The following is a 17,492-nucleotide window of genomic DNA, read 5'->3' as shown; positions in this document are numbered from 1 at the left end:
TTAATTTTTGCATAGAAAGTTACAGCGATAATCCTTATATCATTGATTATAAAGAGAGACTCATTAATGCACAAGAATGCACTCACAATTTGCAGGAACCTGTTGATACGTCTCCGACGTATCGATAATTTCTTATGTTCCATGCCACATTATTGATGATATCTACATGTTTTATGCATACTTTATGTCATATTTATGCATTTTCCGGTACTAACCTATTAACGAGATGCCGAAGAGCCGATTCTTTGTTTCATTGTTTTTGGTTTCAGAAATCCTAGTAAGGAAATATTCTCGGAATTGGACGAAATCAACGCCCAGGGGCCTATTTTGCCACGAAGCTTCCAGAAGTCCGAGGGAGAGACGAAGTGGGGCCACGAGGTGGCCAGACACCAGGGCGGCGCGGCCTAAGCCCTGGCCGCGCCGGCCTGTTGTGTGGGGCCCTCGTGTGGCCCCCTGACCTATCTCCTCCGCCTACTTAAAGCCTTCATCGCGAAACCCCCAGTACCGACAGCCACGATACGGAACACCTTCCAGAGACGCCGCCGCCGCCAATCCCATCTCGGGGGATTCAGGAGATCGCCTCCGGCACCCTGCCGGAGAGGGGAATCATCTCCCGGAGGACTCTTCACCGCCATGGTCGCCTCCGGAGTGATGAGTGAGTAGTTCACCCCTGGACTATTGGTCCATAGCAGTAGCTAGATGGTCGTCTTCTCCTAATTGTGCTTCATTGTCGGGTCTTGTGAGCTGCCTAACATGATCAAGATCATCTATCTGTAATGCTACATGTTGTGTTTGTTGGGATCCGATGGATAGAGAATACTATGTTATGTTGATTATCAATCTATTACCTATGTGTTGTTTATGATCTTGCATGCTCTCCGTTGTTAGTAGAGGCTCTGGCCAAGTTTTTGCTAGTAACTCCAAGAGGGAGTATTTATGCTCGATAGTGGGTTCATGCCTCCATTAAATCTGGGACAGTGACAGAAAGTTCTAAGGTTATGGATGTGTTGTTGCCACTAGGGATAAAACATCTATGTCCAAGGATGTAGTTGTTGATTACATTACGCACCATACTTAATGCAATTGTCTGTTGTTTGCAACTTAATACTGGAAGGGGTTCGGATGATAACCTGAAGGTGGACTTTTTAGGCATAGATGCATGCTGGATAGCGGTCTATGTACTTTGTCGTAATGCCCAATTAAATCTCACTATACTCATCATATCATGTATGTGCATGGTCATGCCCTCTTTATTTGTCAATTGCCTAACTGTAATTTGTTCACCCAACATGCTATTTATCTTATGGGAGAGACACCTCTAGTGAACTGTGGACCCCGGTCCATTCTTTTAATCGAATACAATCTACTGCAATACTCGTTCTACTGTTTTCTGCAAACAATCATCATCCACACTATACATCTAATCCTTTGTTACAGCAAGCCGGTGAGATTGACAACCTCACTGTTACGTTGGGACAAAGTACTTTGGTTGTGTTGTGCAGGTTCCACGTTGGCGCCGGAATCCCTGGTGTTGCGCCGCACTACATCTCGCCGCCATCAACCTTCAACGTGCTTCTTGGCTCCTACTGGTTCGATAAACCTTGGTTTCTTACTGAGGGAAAACTTGCCGCTGTACGCATCACACCTTCCTCTTGGGGTTACCAACGGTCGCGTGCTGTACGCGTATCACCTGTGGAAGAAGAAATTGATGAACCTGAAAGCTCATTGGATGCAAAAGAGGAGGAAATTGATGAACCTGAAAGCTCATTGGATGAAAAAGAAGAGGAGAGTGATGAACAAAAGGAGGAAGAATGGATTAGCTACCCATGCCAACCTTCTAATGAGAGTAACTCTTTATCTCTTACACTATTTGATTGTCCTCCATGCTTACCGAAGAAGGATGAAAGTTATGTTCCTGTGGATTCTCTTGAAATATTCCCTATGAGTAAAACTTGTGAAAATAATTATGCTACTATTATTTATGATAATCCGTGCTATTTTGATAAATCTTATGATAATGCTTTGTTTGTGCCTGATATCGAAATGAATGGTACTAAAGAGTTTTGCGTAGCAAATGTTTATGATAAAGCTCTAGATGATGGTCCTATGTTACTTGATAATATTAATTGTACTACTAATGAAAATGGGATTGGAGAGGTTTTAACTTTATCTAGGAGTCCCATATCTCTTGAGAATGATCAATCATCTTGTTATATTATTGATAAAAGTGGGTTTGAAAGTTTTAATCCCGCTATTTTTGAGCTTGATAAAAATTATGTGTTTATGGATCATGAAAAACATGCTTTATGTGATAGTTATATTGTTGGGTTTGTTTATGAAGCTACTGAAAATTATTATGAGAGAGGAAAATATGGCTGTAGAAATTTGCATGGTACTAAAACACCTCTCTATATGCTGAAACTTTCAAAGTTACTCTTGTTTTATCTTCCTATGCTTGTCACTTTATTCTTCATGAATTTATTTGTGTACAAGATTCCTATGCATAGGAAGTGGGTAAGACTTAAATGTGTTTTGAATTTTCTTTTTGATGCTCTCTTTTGCTTCAACTCTTATTTCTTGCAAGAGCATCATTAAAATTGATGAGCCCATCTTAATGGCTATAAAGAAAGCACTTCTTGGGAGATAACCCATGTATCTATTTTGCTACTGTTTTGTTGTGTCTTACTACTGTAGCGACCTCTCCTTATCTTTATTTTATTGCATTATTGTGCCAAGTAAAGTCTCTAATAGAAAGTTGATACTAGATTTGGATTTCTGCGCAGAAACAGATTTCTATCTGTCACGAATTTGGGCAGGGTTCTCTGTAGGTAACTCAGAAAAATCTGCCAATTTAAGTGCGTATTTCTTAGATATGTACGCAAATTTCATTAGTTTTGAGTTTTCTGATTTGAGCAACGGAAGTACCTCTTAAAAATTCGTCTTTACTGGCTGTTCTGTTTTGACAGATTCTGTCTCTGTTTTTTGCATTGTCTCTTGTGGACTTTAAGCAAGGCTTTCTAGATGTAGAGGGCTGTAGCTAATGTTTTATTGAGTTCTTGCAATGTGTCACTACAGGGCTAAGGTGGATTAAAGTTTTTTTTAGTACTAACCCCTCTAATGAAGTTTATGAGAAGTTTGGTGTGAAGGAAGTTTTCAAGGGTCAAGAGAGGAGGATGATATATGATCAAGAAGAGTGAAAAGTCTAAGCTTGGGGATGTCCCCGTGGTTCATCCCTGCATATTTCAAGAAGACTCAAGCGTCTTAGTTTGGGGATGCCCAAGGCATCCCCTTCTTCATCAACAACTTATCAGGTCACCTCTAGTGAAACTATATTTTTATTCGGTCACATCCTATGTGCTTTACTTGGAGCGTCTGTGTGTTTATTTTCGTTTTGTTCTTGTTTGAATAAAGATGGATCCTAGCAATCCTTGTTTGGGAGAGAGACACGCTCCGCTTTTTCATATGAACACTTGTGTTCTTCGTTTTACTTCTAATGTTCAATGGCAAAAGTTGGAAGCTACTGCACTTATTGTTATTTGGTTGGAAACAGAAAATGCCTCATATTGTCTTGAATAATTTGATACTTGGCAATTGTTTTGAGCTCTCAAGTAGATCATGATTAAGTTCTTGCATCATGTAGTTTAAACCTATTAGTGGATAACTACCTCGTCAACCAGACTTTCAAGAGCGGCTCCCATGAAGGACGTTATCTCTACCAGTGATACGTCTCCAACGTATCTATAATTTCTGATGTTCCATGCTAGTTTTATGACAATACCTACATGTTTTGCTCACACTTTATAATGATTTCATGTGTTTTCCGGAACTAACCTATTAACAAGATGCCGAAGTGCCAGTTCCTTTTTTTTGTTGTTTTTGGTTCCAAAAAGGCTGTTCGGGCAATATTCTCGGAATTCGACGAAACAAAGACCCAGTATCTTATTTTTCCCGGAAGGCTCCAGAACACCGAAGGGGAGTCGGAGGCAGGCCAGGGGGCCACCGCACCTTCCTGCACCGCCTCTTCGCCTATAAGACCCCTTTCGACCTAAAAAACGCGATATGAATTGACGAAACTCCAGAAAGACTCCAGGGGCGCCGCCGCCATCGCGAAACTCCAATTCGGGGGACAGAATCTCTGTTCCGGCACGCCGCCGGGATGGGGAAGTGCCCCCGGAAGCCATCTCCATCGACGCCACCGCCTCCATCATGCTCCGTGAGTAGTTCCCCCATGGACTACGGGTTCTAGCAGTAGCTAGTTGGTACTCTTTATCCCATGTACTTCAATACAATGATCTCATGAGCTGCCTTACAAGATTGAGATCCATCTGATGTAATCGGTGTTGTGTTTGTTGGGATCCGATGGATGATACATTATGATTAGTCTATCTATAAAGGTTGTGAAGTTATTGTTGCTGCAATCTTGTTATGCTTAATGCTTGTCACTAGGGCCCGAGTGGCATGATCTTAGATTTAAGCTCTATAATTATTGCTTAGATTGTATCTACAAGTTGTTTGCACATATTGCTGTCCGGAACCCGAGGCCCCAAAGTGACAGAAATTGGGACAACCGGAGGGGAAGGCTGTGATATGAGGATCACATGTTTTCACCAAGTGTTAATGCTTTGCTCCGGTGCTCTATTAAAAGGAGTACCTTAATAGCCAGTAGATTCCCTTGAGGCCCGGCTGCCACCGGCTGGTAGGACAAAAGATGTTGTGCAAGTTTCTCATTGCGAGCACGTACGACTATATATGGAAAACATGCCTACATGATTAATAATCTTGATGTTCTGTCTTAATGCTATTTCAATCCTATCAATTGCCCAACTGTAATTTGTTCACCCAACACTTGTCTCTTGTTATTGGAGAGTTACCACTAGTGTAGATCGCTGGGAACCCCGGTCCATCTCTCATCATCATATACTCGTTCTGTATGTCATTGGAAGTAGTATCAACTATTTTCTGGTGCCATCGCCTCTGTGTTACTATTACTGCTGCTGTGTTACTGGTACTATTGCTCTCATATTACTGTTGCTTTCACATCACCCCTGTTACTAGTGCTTTTCCAGGTGCAGCTGAATTGACAACTCAGTTGTTAAGGCTTATAAGTATTCTTTACCTTCCCTTGTGTCGAATCAATAAATTTGGGTTTTACTTCCCTCGAAGACTGTTGCGTTCCCCTATACTTGTGGGTTATCAACCAGCAAGGTAGATCATCCTCCTTCTCTTTTGTTTACACACGTACTTTAGTTTTATTATGGATGACACTCCCCCCAACCTTTGCTTACACAAGCCATGGCTAACCGAATCCTCGGGTGCCTTCCAACGTTCACATACCATGGAGGAGTGTCTATTTGTGAATTAAGTTGCTTACTGATAAATCAGGGCAAAACATGTGAAGAGAATTATTGATGAAAGTTAATTAATTGGGGCTGGGAACCCCGTTGCCAGCTCTTGTTGCAAAATTATTGGATAAGCAGATGTGCCACTAGTCCATTGATGAAAGTCTGTCAGGAGTAAATGACAAGGTCGAAAGATAAACACCACATACTTCCTCATGAGCTATAAAACATCAACACAAATTGAGAAGTATTTTGAAGGTTTAAAGGTAGCACATGAGAATTTACTTGGAATGGTTTGAAATGCCATGCGTAGGTATTTATGGTGGACACTCTGGAATAACTTGGTTTTCAGGGGTTTGGAAGCACGAGCAGCGTTCCCGCTCAGTACAAGTGAAGGCTAGCAATATACTGGGAAGCGACAATCAAGAGAGCAGTAACTGTCATAATCATGCTTGCGACAAAATAAATTAACGGAGGCATAAAAGTGATACAAGAACTCTGAGGTAAAGTAAATCATCAAGGCTTAATTGACTTTTGTTCAGTAATATGCATGCGTGAGCATGTGCCAAGTCGATTCAAGTGAATTATTCAGAGGAGGATACCACAATGTCATACCTATTTATGAATAAAACAATGCAAGCAAATTTTTATGACATGCTACTCATATTAATAAATTGGAGATAAACATGAGAGATCATGAACTACTAGACTTTCTTAAATGACATATACCTCACATGAACCAACTAAACATGCTCACATGGATGAGTATATGTACAAAAATGAAAACAAATAGAGTTCATACCAGCCTCTCACCACAGTCGAATTGTCGTAGATCGTCATTATTGCCTTTCACTTGTGCATCTTGAATAATATGGAATGAAAACCAAGCTCCAGCCACCGAAGACCGCTGAACTCCTGTTATCACCAGAATTTGACCGAGTCAGAGGTGGGCCGCGATCAAGATTGGGCTTGAAGAATATACATGGAAGAAATACGTGAACCGGCCTTGTACACGAAGTTTGGGCAGTTTGCCCTTGTATCTGTAAATCTAGTAGGATACGTGTCGGTTAGTTAGAGTTTGGCTCGTGCACGGTTGGGATTATTCCCACGTTAGAAAGTCTATGGACTATAAATATGTATCTAGGGTTATCAAGAAAGACAACAATCACGTTCATCACAAACCAATCTTGGCGCATCGCCGACCCCTTGTTTCGAGGGTTTCTTCCGCGTAAGCATCATGCTGCCTAGATCGCATATATACGTTTATTCGTCGTTCATGCGTTGCTCGTACTGAAGCCTTTTTGATGGCGAGCAACATAGTTATCATAGATGTGTTAGGGTTAGCATTGTTTTACCGTGCTACATGCTTCCGTTCATGCAACCCTTAGACGTCTAGATGTCCTTACACCTTTCTTAGGTGTAAGGGCGGCACCTTGCTTGATCATTGTTTAGTAGATCTGGTCCGTTATGATTGCTCCTTGATTCTTCAAGGATTAGTTTAATATCTGCATAGTTAGGCCTTACAAACGGGTTGAATGATCCAGTGGTACGTAGGGTGTAGTTTGCTAACCCTAGACAAGATGTTCCGGGGATCAACTTAATGTTGGTTTTTAGGCCTTGTCTAGGGTCGGTTTATTATCACCGTGCGTAGCTGCCAGGCTCAATCACGAGTAGGATGTTCCGATTATGTGGTGAAAACCCTAAATCGTCGTAGATCGTTTTAGCTACATATTGATCAAGCAGGACCACCATGCGATCGTAGACCTCATACGAACCATGGGTGGATCGGCTCCTTGAGCCGATTCACAGGACAACCTGAGAGCCGATCGAGGCTCGTATTTAATGTTTACGTGTATGCCATGCAGGAAACTAAGCGAAGCAAATCCATCACCTTCCTGATCAGGTATAGATCAGGTGGCACGCCCTTGCACCAGCATCGGGACGTGCGTACCAGGAGCTTTGCGGGCCGTCGCTCGGAGGGACCAGGGCCAGCCGCAGCCCTAAGGTTGTTCCCGACTCTTCGTGTTGCCAGCCGTAGCTCGCCGGTGGGTTTCGGACGCCAACACATTCTGGCATGCCCGGTGGGACAGTCTTCGACATCAACTGCATCGCCATCTACATCCGAGATGGCGGAAGGTACTCCAGTCACGTACGAGGATCTGCCCGAGGAGCTCAAGAAGAAGTATGACGACGTCAAAGCTATCCTCGAAGCCGACCTCATCGGCTCTTTCCACAGGACCCGCTCACACGGCATCAGGTGGAGAGGGTTCACACCTGAAGGCGCGCTCGATGGAGTGGACCTGTCCACCCCTTCAGAAGAACGCACCAGGTCCTTGCGTCAGGAGATCAATTTCATGGTAGCTCATTCGCTACACCGCCATTCTGAGAGCCTGGTGAACACTTTGGAGTGTGTCGCCCTTCGGGTGCTCCATGAGATCTTAAGGCATCAGTACTCTCCGTCAGGACCTGCTCTAGGGACTCACCAAGGAGAGCTACCACTCCAGAGCCGACCACCGCTGCCGTTCGCGCTGGCAGCATCAGAGGTGCCGAGTACACCGGCATTCATCATCTACAAGATCGGTGGCGATCCTAGCGACTACCAGTTCTTGTATGAGGCGCCTAAGGAGATCCCTCACGGATACACGTGCACATACGTGCTAGACAGCAGTAACTGGGCACTCACGAACCAGGCTGCAACAGCAGGGACTTCCGGAACAGCAGGAGGAGCCTCTGGACCAGATCTTGAGAAGCAGACGTGGCTAGCTAAGTACGCCACTCCGACGAACGTCCAGAGCTCAACTCCTGCAGCTAGCTCAGATCTTGAGAAGCAAGCGTGGCTGGCTAAGTATGCCACGCCAGCGAATCTTCAGAGCTCCACTCCTGCAGCTAGCACTGCGGATCAGATCAGCACGATCTTGAGAGACCAGTTCGGCATGGTGCCGAAAAGGAGGGCAATCGGCTATTCCAAGCCGTACCCCAACGACTACGATTTGATCCCACTACCACCCAAATATCGGCTCCCTGAATTCTCCAAGTTTAGTGGGTCAGATGGCTCCAGCTCAATCGAGCGTGTAAGCCGATATTTGGCGCAGTTGGGCACGATCTCAGCTGCAGACGCACTACGTGTGAGGTTCTTCGCACAGTCCCTCACAGGATCGGCTTTTGGGTGGTACACATCACTGCCACCAGATTCGATCCGGACTTGGAAGCAGTTGGAGGAACAATTCCACATGCAGTATCACTCAGAAGCTTCCGAGGCTGGCATTGCCGATCTAGCACAAGTACGTCAGAAGCGCGGAGAAACAGTGTCAGAGTACATCCAGCGCTTCAGGACCGTTAGGAACCGATGCTATTCGGCTCGTTTGACTGAAAAAGAAGCAGTCGAGTTGGCGGTGGTGGGTCTCGCATCACCGATCAAGGATATGGCTTCCCAAGCAGACTACCCTTCACTGGCGCACATGGTTCAGAAACTGTCATTATATGAACAGCGCCACCCAGAGCTGTACCAGGACAAATTCAAGCGCGCAGTAGTCCTGGTTGAGACAGAGGAAGATGAAGGGTCTGCGGGAGATCAAGAGGTAGCAGTGGCTGAATGGACTCGGGGGGCAACCCCCGTGTCCTGCAAATGGGTTAAGCCACAAGGTCCGCCCAGAGGGTTTGATTTTGACGTAACTAAAGCTGAGAAAATTTTCGACCTCTTGTTTAAGGAGAAGCAGCTGAAGTTACCCGAAGGCCTCAAAATCCCCACGGTACAGGAGCTGAACGGAAAGCCATACTGCAAATGGCATAACACGTTCTCTCATACCACCAACGACTGCAGGGTGTGGCGTCAGCAGATCCAAATGGCGATAGAACAAGGACGTCTAATTTTCAACCAGTACGCCATGAAAGTCGACACACACCCCTTCCCCACCGTTAACACGGTGGAGTACGCTTACCCGGAAGGGTGCCAGCCAGGTTTCTCGTTGAGCATTAACATGGTCGAGCCTGGGCACCACTCTGGTAAGGACAAAGGCAAGGGCAGCCGCTCTCGCAACAAGGACAAAGAGGAAGCCGCTCCACACGATCGGCTCCGGCACGATGGCAAACGCTACATCACAGAGGGAGAAGTGAAGAATGTGCGATATCAACGACCTCTCTCTGATCATCTCCTCAACAAATATGTAAGTCGATTTACCAGCGCCGGCGGTACAACAGCGACGATGAAAGGGATCGTCTAGCTAGCAGGGACGCCAGGAGACATCGTCGGCATGATCGCGATGAGGAGAGATACGAGCGCCGTGCCAAGGAAAGGTCAAGAGAACAAGACGACGTGGACAAACACTGGGACTGTCCTTTCTTCAAACACTGCTGGGATTCAGGAATGAGCCGATTGCCTACAATCGGCAACTGCCCAGAATGTAGACAGAAGAAGAAGGGTGCAACAGACGTGTCAGTGTTCAAACGTCTTGGGCCTCTCCCATCTAGGAACAAGCAAACTGAGTCCTCTCGGGAAGAAGACCTCGAGGAGTTAGAAGATGACTACGAAGAAGAAGAGGACAAGTACCACCGGCCAAGGTGGTGCCCTGATGGACTCAACCGTTCCCAAAAGCGTAGGGTTCAGCGACTGCGTGGCTTGGAGGAAGCCGAAAGGTTATACCTGCACACGCTAAGGAAGGCGCGGCCCGATCTGGCCGCGAAAATTCAACGAACCCTGGACGAAGAGGGTCGACCACAAAAGATGGAGTGGCACCCCAAGCAAAGGAAAGCCGATGATGAGACATCGGCTAGTACAAACATGGTGTTCATCCTTCCAGCGGAGTTTTGTGCTCCAGGATTGGACGAAGCGCCTGTGGCACAACTTGACTGCGGCCCACGGCCGGTTATCTTTGAGAAGCCACGTGAAAGAAGCTACAGACACCTGAAGGCCCTGTACTTACGAGGTTATATCAATGGGCAGCCTATCAATAGGATGCTGGTGGACACCGGAGCGGGGGTCAACATCATGCTATACTCCATGCTACGTCGGTTGGGACGCTCTAGCTCAGATCTGATCAAGACCAACGTTACACTAAGCGATTTCAACGGCCAAGCATCTGATGCACAAGGTGTTCTGAACGTGGATCTGACCGTAGGGAGGAAGACCATCCCTACGACATTCTTCATTGTCGATAGCAAGAGCACTTACGCTGTCCTGCTAGGGAGAGATTGGATCCACGCCAACTGTTGCATTCCATCTACGATGCACCAATGCTTAATACAGTGGGATGGAGATGAAGTAGAAGTCGTCCATGCAGACGATACAGCCGAGGTTTCAACGGCTGGCATGAACGTTTGGGAGACGGAAGGCCAAGAGCCACTCTCAGGCATCACTTTGGACGACTGCGAGTACATCGACGTGTCAAAAAACGGGGTGAGGCTGGTCTTATCCACTGGCCTGACCGTGTAACAAGGGCAAAGTCTATGAACGTACATGGGAAGGCCGATCCTTGTGATCGGCCCCAAAAAATAAAAAGTAATGATCTTGTCTCAAGCATGTCACGTAGTCATAGTGAAGCACGAACAAGATGTAAACCTCTTTTGAGCAGTGCAATCAAGATGGGGGCCGATTCCAGCAATCGGCCCATATTATCCTTGCCACACGTTTTCCCTGTGTTCAGTGTCGATCTAACAGGTGACGGAAAGCTAGGGTATGGGTTTACATCGGCTGATGAGCTAGAAAAAGTCGACATTGGTCCTGGGGATAAGCCACGACCAACCTTCATCAGCAAGAAGTTAGATCCACATCTCAGGAGCCAGATGATAGCTCTATTAAAAGAGTACCCAGATTGCTTTGCATGGGATTACACAGAGATGCCTGGTTTAGACAGGAGCATCATTGAGCATCGGCTCCCTCTCAAGAAAGGATTTCGGCCATTCCAACAACGAGCACGTCAGATGAAGGCCGAAATCCTCGAAGAAGTCAAGAAAGAGATCGAGAAAATGTTAGCCACCGGGTTCATCAGGCCATACAGGTATGCTGAATGGATCTCCAGTATTGTACCTGTGGAGAAAAAAGACGGTCGATGGCGTGTGGCCATAGATTTTCGAGATCTTAACAGAGCCACTCCAAAGGATGAATATCCAATGCCTGTGGCAGAAACATTAATCAACGCAGCTGCTGGCCACAAGGTGTTGAGTTTCATGGATGGCAATGCCGGCTACAACCAGATTTTCATGGCCCCAGAAGATATACACAAGACTACATTCCGAGTACCAGGATCAGTGGGCTTGTTCGAATATGTGGTCATGACTTTTGGTTTGAAGAATGCCGGTGCAACATACCAACGAGCCATGAATTATATTTTTCATGATCTAATCGGCAAGTTGGTGGAAATCTACATCGATGATGTGGTGGTCAAGTCCGTCTCCATGGAAGGACACTTAGATGATTTGCGACGCATCCTAGACCGAACTCGGAAGTTCGGACTCAGAATGAATCCAAAGAAGTGTGCCTTTGGTGTGACGGCCGGTCAGTTCCTAGGTTTTCTTTTCATGAACGAGGAATTGAGATCGGCCTGAAAAGTCAAGAGGCAGTACGTACCATGCAGCCGCCTACCACGAAGAAGGAGCTCCAATGTCTGATCGGCAAGATCAATTTCGTCCGGCGATTCATCTCTAATCTCTCAGGACGAATTGAGCCGTTCATGGCGTTGGTCAAGATTAAATCTGATGACGAGTTTCACTGGGGGGCAGAATAGCAGCAGGCGTTTGACGAGATTAAGCGGTATCTAACAACACCGCCTGTGCTAGTTCCGCCTCAGCAGGACAGGCCGTTCTACATCTACCTATCGGTAGCTGACACGTCCATTGCTTCAGTGGTGGTGCAACTCTACGAGGGCATTGAAAAGGTTGTATTCTACCTCAGCAGAAGGATGTTGGATGCAGAGACAAGGTATCCTGAGGTCGAGAAGTTATGCCTCTGCCTGTTCTTCACCTGCACCAAGCTCCATCACATCCTTTTGACAGCAGAAATCATCGTCATATGCAAGTCAGACATTGTCAAGCACATGCTGTCGGCTCCTGTTTTGAAAGGCCGACTTGGTAAGTGGATGTTTGCGCTATCGGAGTTTGATCTCCGGTATCAGCCTGCAAAAGCAGTCAAGGGACAAGCGTTGGCCGATCTCATAGTTGAACGGATCAATACTAATATAGCAGCACTATCTATACGTGCATGGGCTATGTTCTTCGATGGATCGGCTTGTGACGATGGTTGTGGCATCGGCATTCTGCTCGTGTCGCCTCGGGGGGCAACATACTCCTTCTCCATTAGACTATCTACTCCTTGCACAAACAATGTCGCTGAGTATGAGGCAGTACGCAAGGGACTGGAGTTGATGCTGGAAGCCGGGGCAGAAGCGGTGGAGCTTTTTGGAGACTCGAAGTTGGTGATTTTCCAGCTCACGGATGAATACAAGTGCGAGAGTGAGTCACTCTTCCCATATTGGATGGAATGTCGTGAGCTGATGACACATTTTCGGTACATCAATTTCAATTGGGTCCCAAGATCTCAGAATACCAACGCCAATGATCTCGCGCAAATGGCGTCAGGGTACAAGGACATACCAGATGGGTCAGAAGTTCAGGTGCAGTTCCTGGAACAGGATGACTGGAGAGCCGATATCTTCAATTACTTGAAGGATTCGGCTCGGGGGGCACCTAAACGGATAAGATACAAGGACATGAAATATGTCCTTATAGGAGATGACATGTTCTACAGGACGTTGGAAGGGTTACTACTCAAGTGCACAGGACCAACTGAGTCTAATCGGCTCTTACATGAGGTGCACGAAGGCGCCTGTGGAACTCACCAATCGGCTCATAAGATGAAGTGGCTGATTAGGCGATCAGGGTTTTATTGGCCCACTATGCTTGAGGATTGCTTCAAGTACTACAAGGGATGCCAAGCGTGTCAGATGTTCGGGAAAATTCAGATGGTACCCGCATCAGCAATGAACCCCATCATCAAGCCTTGGCCATTCCGAGGTTGGGGCATGGATATGATCGGCAAAATCCATCCTGCGTCGAGCAAAGGCCACGAGTGGATCCTGGCCATTACAGATTACTTCACCAAATGGGTGGAGGCCGTCCCTATGAAGAAGGTAAAATCACAAGATGTTATCAAATTTGTCAAAGAACACGTCATTCATAGGTTCGGGATTCCCCAAACAATCACGACCGATGGAGGTTCGGTCTTTATTTCTAAAGAATTCAGAAAATTCTGCGATGACATGGGGATTAAGCTGATCCGATCATCTCCATACTATGCTCAAGCCAACGGGCAAGCTGAAGCGTCTAATCAGAGCTTGATCAAGCTGATCAAGAGGAAGATTGACGAGAACCCTAGGGTTTGGCATGAGACACTGTCAGAAGCTTTGTGGGCCTACCGCATGTCATGCCATGGAGCCATAAAGACTTCGCCTTACCAGCTCGTCTATGGGCAGGAAGCTGTATTGCCTTGGGAAATTACGGCTGGATCAAGACGTGTCACATTTCAGAATGATCTAACAGCTGAAGAATATGCAGCTCTGATGAGTGACACTATAGAGGATGCAACGGAACTTAGACTTTGGTCGTTGGAAAAGATTAAAGAGAATAAAGCCAGGGTAGCTCGTGCATACAATAAGAAGGTGAGACCAAAGGAGTTCCAAGTTGGTGATCTAGTATGGGAAGCAGTGTTGCCATTAGGAACCAAGGATAAAGCATATGGCAAATGGTCTCCTAATTGGCACGGTCCATACAAAGTCGTTCAAGCCTTGAAGGGTAATGCATACATGCTGGAGCAGCTGGACGATGCTAAGTTCCTAGTAGCTGTCAATGGTCAACATCTCAAGAAATATTTCCCAAGCATGTGGGATGACCAGTAAAGGAAATATGGGGGCCGATTCATGAAATCGGCCAGTAAAAAAAATCTATACACAAATCACAGCCGATGCGCAGACATCGACTTGAGAAATATAGATATCAGTACAGCCGATGCACAGACATCGACTTCAGAATAATGAAAAAGCTGATGCGTAGCCATCGACGCTAGAGGAACAAAGCTCAATTGAAACAGGTTAACAGATCAGTTCCAAGTCAGAGCCCATGGCATTTGAGATGATTCTCTCGTTGGATTTCTTGAGTCTGTGCGTTTGAAATTTGAGGATGGCATGGACACGGATGGGATCTGTTTGACTGCATAAGCAACCGATTTGGGCCTTGGAATGCGTGTTATGGTAGGAGCCGATGCTCTGTTATCGGCTCCTTGTGCAGCAACTTCGTATTTGACAATCGGCAAAATCGACAAAGAAGCAAAATTAATTGGGGAATATTTCTTCATTAATAAAGGATCTCTTACAGAGAAAGAGCCGATTGCTCAAGGAAGGAAGAACAAAAGAAGGGCCTATTGGCTAATCTACTATTACTAGGCCTATACTAGTAGATCCTAGTCTACGGGCCGTTGCTGCCCTCGTCGTCGTCGGAGCTCTCGTCGGTGCTGCTGCCGGCGGGCTCCTCGTCACTGCTCCAGCGGCCCCCAGGGGGGGCCTCATCATCTTCATCGTCGACGTCGTCGTCGTCGTCGTCGTCATCATCATCTGACCCGGCGCGGAACCGCTTCGCCGGCGGGTAATCCTCGAGTGAGTCGGTGTCGTCGTCTTCCTCCTCCTCTTCCTCGGAGAAGGTGTACCCGTCCCAGGAGAACGAGTTATCCTCGCTCTCCGATTCCAGTTCCCCGTCGGCGAGGAACTGGAGCTCTTCGTCTCCGCTGGTCAAGGACTTGTCATCCTCGGACCAAACGGAGGAGGCGTGGTCCTCCTGGTCCCATTCTTCTGGGGCGCGCCTGTTGTGCGCCCTCATCTGAGCAGCCACCGGGTCCCACTCCGGCGTCGGCTCACGGGATGAGGAGGAATCGAAGAATACCGACGAGCTGGAGGAGGACGAAGAGGAGAAGGACTGGGAGGAGAGATCCGATGAGGCGGAGGAGGAAGAGGAGGAAGCCATTGCTCTGGATTGGGAATTTTTGGGTGCCGATAGCCAGAACAGAGCAAGGGGATGAAGAGGCGAACTGTTCGGCGCGGTTAAATAAAGGGGATGTAGTGGAGATTCAATGCCACAGCAGTTTCCGAGGAGGTGGTGCCCAAAGAAAAAAGAAAACAACGGTCAAATCACGCGGAGAAGTTGAGAAGGCAGGGCATCATGATGAAGGATACTGCGACGGTTTTGCTCTGCCACGACATGACCCGACGAAGAAAAGGCAGAGTGATTTTGGAATTATCAATTCCAAAACTTGGGGGGCATGTGTTATCACCAGAATTTGACCGAGTCAGAGGTGGGCCGCGATCAAGATTGGGCTTGAAGAATATACATGGAAGAAATACGTGAACCGGCCTTGTACACGAAGTTTGGGCAGTTTGCCCTTGTATCTGTAAATCTAGTAGGATACGTGTCAGTTAGTTAGAGTTTGACTCGTGCACGGTTGGGATTATTCCCACGTTAGAAGGTCTACGGACTATAAATATGTATCTAGGGTTATCAAGAAAGACAACAATCACGTTCATCACAAACCAATCTTGGCGCATCGCCGACCCCTTGTTTCGAGGGTTTCTTCCGGGTAAGCATCATGCTGCCTAGATCGCATCTTGCGATCTAGGCAGTATACATTTATTCGTCGTTCATGCGTTGCTCGTACTGAAGCCTTTTTGATGGCGAGCAACGTAGTTATCATAGATGTGTTAGGGTTAGCATTGTTTTACCGTGCTACATGCTTCCGTTCATGCAACCCTTAGACGTCTAGCCGTCCTTACACCTTTCTTAGGTGTAAGGGCGGCACCTTGCTTGATCATTGTTTAGTAGATCCGGTCCGTTATGATTGCTCCTTGATTCTTCAAGGATTAGTTTAATATCTGCATAGTTAGGCCTTACAAACGGGTTGAATGATCCAGTGGTACGTAGGGTGTAGTTTGCTAACCCTAGACAAGATGTTCCGGGGATCAACTTAATGTTGGTTTTTAGGCCTTGTCTAGGGTCGGTTTATTATCACCGTGCGTAGCTGCCAGGATCAATCACGAGTAGGATGTTCCGATTATGTGGTGAAAACCCTAAATCGTCGTAGATCGTTTTAGCTACATATTGATCAAGCAGGACCACCATGCGATCGTAGACCTCATACGAACCATGGGTGGATCGGCTCCTTGAGCCGATTCACAGGACAACCTGAGAGCCGATCGAGGCTCGTATTTAATGTTTACGTGTATGCCATGCAGGAAACTAAGCGAAGCAAATCCATCACCTTCCTGATCAGGTATAGATCAGGTGGCACGCCCTTGCACCAGCATCGGGACGTGCGTACCAGGAGCTTTGCGGGCCGGAGGGACCAGGGCCAGCCGCAGCCCTAAGGTTGTTCCCGGCTCTTCGTGTTGCCAGCCGTAGCTCGCCGGTGGGTTTCGGACGCCAACAACTCCATAATGAACTTTACAAAACCAAAGAAGAACAACAAATATTTTTGGTGTTTTCGAATTGGAAACAAGAACAAAAGGAAACAAGCAAACAAAGCAAAATCTTTTTGGATTTTCTTATAGCAAACCAACGATAGCAAATAAAGCAAAATAAGAGCAAGAAACCAAAATAAACAAATGGTAAAGAGAAACAACAGAAATATTTTTGGTCTTTTGTGTTTTAGGAAAGAAACAAAGCAAAAAACAAGAAAATGAAAACTAAAAGGGTCACATAATCACAAAGCAGCAGAAATTCGTCAAACTTGACAGCAGTACAGTAATCGATTTTTAAGAAATTCTTCCGCTGCCCAGCTCGAAAAGTGTTCAACTAATGAAAGTTAGATAGCAACCTGGGGAACATGCACAAAAATTGGCTTCGCAAAATAATGTTCTGGCTGTTTTTGAGATTTTTTTTTGGTATCAGTCCAGAATCTGTTTTCAATCAACACTTCCCCAAATATCATCTCCCTCTTATTAGAAAACCACTTTAAGAAGCTAAACAAGTATGTACAAGTATCCAGCAATTATAATATGCAATAAATGAGTGATGCCGGTATACCTCCCCCCAAGCTTAGGCTTTTGGCCTAAGTGGAGATCAATCCCATGGTGCCCATGAAGTGGCACCTCCGTAGTACGATGAAGATGGATCCTGTTCCAG

This window comes from Lolium perenne, chromosome 4, assembly GCF_019359855.2.
Source record: "Lolium perenne isolate Kyuss_39 chromosome 4, Kyuss_2.0, whole genome shotgun sequence".
Lineage (NCBI taxonomy): Eukaryota > Viridiplantae > Streptophyta > Magnoliopsida > Poales > Poaceae > Lolium > Lolium perenne.
Note: the sequence above shows the minus strand (reverse complement) of the source record.